This window comes from Hordeum vulgare, chromosome 7H, assembly GCF_904849725.1.
Source record: "Hordeum vulgare subsp. vulgare chromosome 7H, MorexV3_pseudomolecules_assembly, whole genome shotgun sequence".
Classification (NCBI taxonomy): Eukaryota; Viridiplantae; Streptophyta; class Magnoliopsida; order Poales; family Poaceae; genus Hordeum; species Hordeum vulgare.
In genome coordinates, this window is record NC_058524.1 from 286,220,318 (window position 1) to 286,225,182 (window position 4,865).

General features: G+C 36.9%; 1 long non-coding RNA gene across 1 annotated transcript; it reads left to right on the top strand.

Moving 5' to 3' along the window:
* The first annotated feature begins 375 nt into the window (after window positions 1–375).
* Window positions 376–4,343, top strand: LOC123413602. The gene is made up of 5 exons (XR_006613771.1): window positions 376–1,196; window positions 1,302–1,693; window positions 2,542–2,657; window positions 2,931–3,028; window positions 4,098–4,343. It is a non-coding gene; the product is annotated as an uncharacterized LOC123413602 (long non-coding RNA).
* The last annotated feature ends 522 nt before the right edge of the window (window positions 4,344–4,865 follow it).

Sequence of the window (4,865 nt, forward strand, 5' to 3'; positions counted from 1 at the left end):
AATCAACTGCATGCTGAGAGGAATGCAATAGGAAATCAACTGCATCTGCAGAAGCATGTAGGCCCTATTCGGTACACGGGATATTTGCAGGAATCTCGTAGGAAAGTCATTCCTCTGTAAAGTTTTCATTCTCAAGTGTTCGGGACAAAGGGAAGATGAGCAATGTTTTGGATGGAAACTTCCTTTGAAAAAAATCCCGTGATTGAAAAAAATCCGCCATGAGCCAATGTTTTGGCGGATTCCCGAGGCAAGCCACTCACTGCTACGCATGAACATGAATGAAATATTCATCAGAGAAGATGCTTCAGCTATAACAAAAGCAAATCATTGCTTACTCAAATAAAGAACTGATATTTTTCCTGCATGTTTTCAATCAAGGCGAACGCTCCTTCATCAAGGAGAACCATCCCGACGCGGACATCTCTGGCGACATGGCTGGTGGGTAGGCCCTCTCCTCTTCCCTACCGACCAGATCCATCGAGCACGTCTCCTAGCACACGGGAAGGTGCGCCCCTCTCCCCTCCCCCTCCCTTCTCTGTTTGATTCGGTTATGTAGCTGTGGATTCGGTTTCATCAAGTCCACTACATCTGGCGGCCCTTGCTGAAATTCCAGATCGATCATGCCCATAATTTAGCCAATAATGATCTCTCCCGATCCCGACAATGATAGGCGTATCTCCAAAGTGTTGTTTTTCTGCGGGCAACATCTCAAGACTTTGGCGTACACTGCTACATGGGGAGAAACTAACCTGCTTTTCCACTGCATTCTTTTGTGTAAGATGTTGTTTGCCCAGCAACTACCTGCGATTCTAGCAGCTGTACAAGGACCCTCCATCGAGAAGCCAGGCTAGGGAAAAGCATAATCACACTGGCCTACATGTCCTGCAGACTGAACTTATATATTGTGCATCTCGAAATAACTATCAGCTATATCCTGAGTGCCGAATACTTTTAGTTGTATGTACAAAATACTGAAGCAATATAATCTTCACAGATATCCATGTGTGTTTGATATTTGCTTTATGAAGCAGGGAGAGAGAGGAGAGCTGGAAACTAAATGGACCCTCAAATGGCCGGTACAAGAGAGTTTATGGTGTTTTACTAAACCCCAAAGTTCTACCTCTGTAACTGTAGGGAATTAATGGAGTTATTCTGCCATCTCAAAATGATGGATATTTTGCCTCTCAACTGAGAAGGTACGTATATGTATCTTATGACCTACTATTATAGCTTCCACTGCCAAATTATTTTGACATATTAGTTTTTTAAAATAAAACTTACTTTACTGGAAGTCTCGACAGATTACTATGTTATATTTGTTGTGGCTACTTATTCTATTGGATGTATTCTCCATGAGTCCCCATGAGAGACTAAATTCTCCAGAACAATTCAACCCAGTCATATGATAAATATGGTGCATCATAATATCATGTAACTCAGGTACTACCTCGACGATGTTAACGCTATACATATTGCTATAATCAACGCTATTTTTTACCTGCTTGAGATTCTTAGTGTTTTAACATCTCTTTCTGTTATAGTGTTAATGCATTATTCAATAAAGGAGTATGCGTACAAATGGTTAACTATATCTAGCAACATTCTACTCAATATTAAAGAAGCTGCACCATTTGAAACCTTGGTACAGATGCTTTCAATTGTTTGCACTTCAATGGGCTGTGTTTGATTATTGGTAAGAGCTTGGCCTTAAAATTTCTGCAGATTCTATGTCGAAGTTTATCATATTTTATTATGAGAACATTAGATCGACATTACAATTATTGTGCACGGTGATATTGGTTACTCTCATACTCTCTGGTCTCTCTCTCGCTCACGTGTATCTTCTCATTAGGTTTCGGTCAGCCACCCCTATTGGGCTAATTCGGTTGTCATGTCTCACAAGCATATATACATGGGGTTGTTGTCAAATAATCCATCCAGAAAATGATCCACTTCGACGAACACTAATGGTGCTGAATTAATACGTCAATCTAGCCCTTATGGACAAGTAGGTTAACAAGCAAGCATTGAGGAAAGTTATGACATATATCCTGTAATTTGATCAACCCACTTTTGGTCAATAATTTTACCATGCCAGGAGAGTGGAAAAGCAACTTGATCATGTGTGATCTCCTACTTAACTGATATGCATTATTATTTTGTTCTGATTTTTCTTGAGTTGTTACATCGTTTAATTGAAATTTATTTGGTGTACCGCCAATCATTAGGATTGATTCACTCACTTGAGTAAGCATTCCCTTATAGCATACATATCTTCTATAATGTTGATAATAAGAAAAAAAATCATATAACTAGCCCGTGCAACCGCACGGGTTCGCCACTAGTAGAACATAATTTATGATGCCATAAATTTGCATGTGGAAGCATCTTTATTATTGGAGACATGCTCTTTTTTTAGTTGTGATTTGGTTTCCTTGTAGGATTAATAGCACTATATCACGTCTTTTGTTATTGGAGACATGCTCTTTTTTTTATAAAAGATGGACTCCACTAATTTTGGTGAGTCTTTCTTATGTGTAGATTGAGTGTGTTATTCAAAAGAAAATCTTTTCTGAACTTTAGAAGGGGAGCATCGTGAGAGATTGGGAAAGAGGCAGAGCACATGTTCATATCTCGTAGTGCATCGAACGGCTCTGGTAATTTACTGGGAATTTTGTAAATCTCCCTTGCAATGAACTTATTGTATTCATGTCATGCAGTTCCACCTTCATGTATACAATCTGATCCATAAAATAAGTAATTATTTGAGATAGAAAATTCATTTTGTTTCTAGAAATGGAAATTGCATTTGACGCAGCAACTCAATATTTTTCATACTACTCGCTTGACACTAGTTAAATTTGTACAATTTTCTTTCCCTTGTTTCATACTATTATTGTATATGCTCATGTGATTCTTTTTTTTTGAAGGATGACCAGCTTTTAAACATGTGTGTGGACCAAATTCACGGCGATGAGATAAGTCCTACTAACCTTGCTGGTTCTCCGCATCATTGAGATATGCTCTGGTTAGTGCCTCTATATCTCATTTACAAGTAGAGACCACTTGAGATCTTCATGATTTAGAGACCACTTGAAGCTATGTATTTGACCCATTTGAACCCATAGAATGACATAGAAGAATTGTTAATATGCTCTAATTGTTAATATCATGTCATTGTTTTTGGCGGGGTAGGGAACACTGATTTTACTTTTCCATCGCTATCATATGCTTAGGTAGCAGGTACGATTGGAACAACTAAATCTAAATCTGAAGTCCTGAACCTGCAAAAAGAAATTCAGAATAAATCAGTGCTAGAACATGAACCTGATGTAGATGCGAAAAATAATATTAATGTGATAGGCTGGGCGCTGGAGATCCATATCCCCACTCCCCTCTTCCAGGTTGAAAATTGGGAGAGACACCGATCTGTTTTCATATGGAGAGTTTAAGAAAGAGATGAGAGTTTGAGAGAGAAACCTGAGAGATCCATAGAGGCATACATGCCGAAATTACTTGCTTTGATAATATGATATATGCTTCACATGTTGTTGAACTAAAATAGATGTATTAATCCAGCAACATCAGACATATGCGTCATATGTAGCAAATAATAGGTATATGATGTTAGCTGGTGATTGAAATTGATGTAAAGAAGAATAGTGGTATCCTATCTTATGGTTTTTCTATTTTATATTTAAGTTAGACAGATAGCAGACAATAACTAGTCTTTTGACGAAATCGTTTTCCCTTGGTTCTACAAGTCTGTAGTATTTCTATAGGCATAACCAGACTGTCACACTTGGACCAATCTAATGAGTCTCGAAATATACTATGGCTATAACTCTCAAACATGATAATCAGGTCCTTATACTTTACCTCGTATCTTTGGTAGTGGCTCCAACGGGGATTTCATCAGGCATCTAGCTAGTGAAAAAAAAATCAGAACTCTTTCTGTGAATCTATAACTATTGACTGGCGACAAATTTAATTTAGGTACAAATGATTTAGCGCACCTTATTTTGTTGTTATGGACATGAAAACCTTTATTTATTGTGTGCCAAAATCTGACATAGGTGCATGACTTCATTTTATAGGTTGTCCTACGGATGTTCTTTGGACTACGATATTGACATGAAGACATTTATCGTAATGCCAAATTTTATGTAGTAATGCCAAATATTATGACATGGATGTGTTATGGATTATGCTATATATACATGGATGTGCTATGGATTATGCTATATATACATGGATGTGTTATATGCTGTATGGATTATGGATGTGTTATATGTTGTATGGATTAAGGATGTTATATATATGATGTATGGATTAAGGATGTTATATATACGATGTATAGATTATGGATGTGTTATATGTATGGATTATGGATGTTATATATATGCTCTATGGATTATGTTATATTTATATATATGTTGTATGGATTATGTTATATATTTGTATATATGATGTATGGATTATGGATGTGTTATGTTATATATGTATATATATGCTCTATGGATTATGTTACATATATTTATGTTGTATGGATTATGTTATATATATATGCTGTATGGATTATGTTATATATGTATATATACATTGTATATTTATTCTCTTTGCTTTCATGTTCATGACGGCAAATAAATGTGGCGCCCCCAACATGTGGTTTGCCGTCTTGTGTAACTTCAAAAGACGGAAAAATATGTGGCATATTTTGCTCTCATGTATAGGTTAGGAAGACGGCAAAAAATGCCATATTTTGCTGTCATGTATAGGTTAGGAAGACGGCAACAAAGGCTAACGTCGTCCGTTAGCAAGGCCGTTCCGTCTTCTGACCATTTTTTTGTCATCTATCAAAGTAG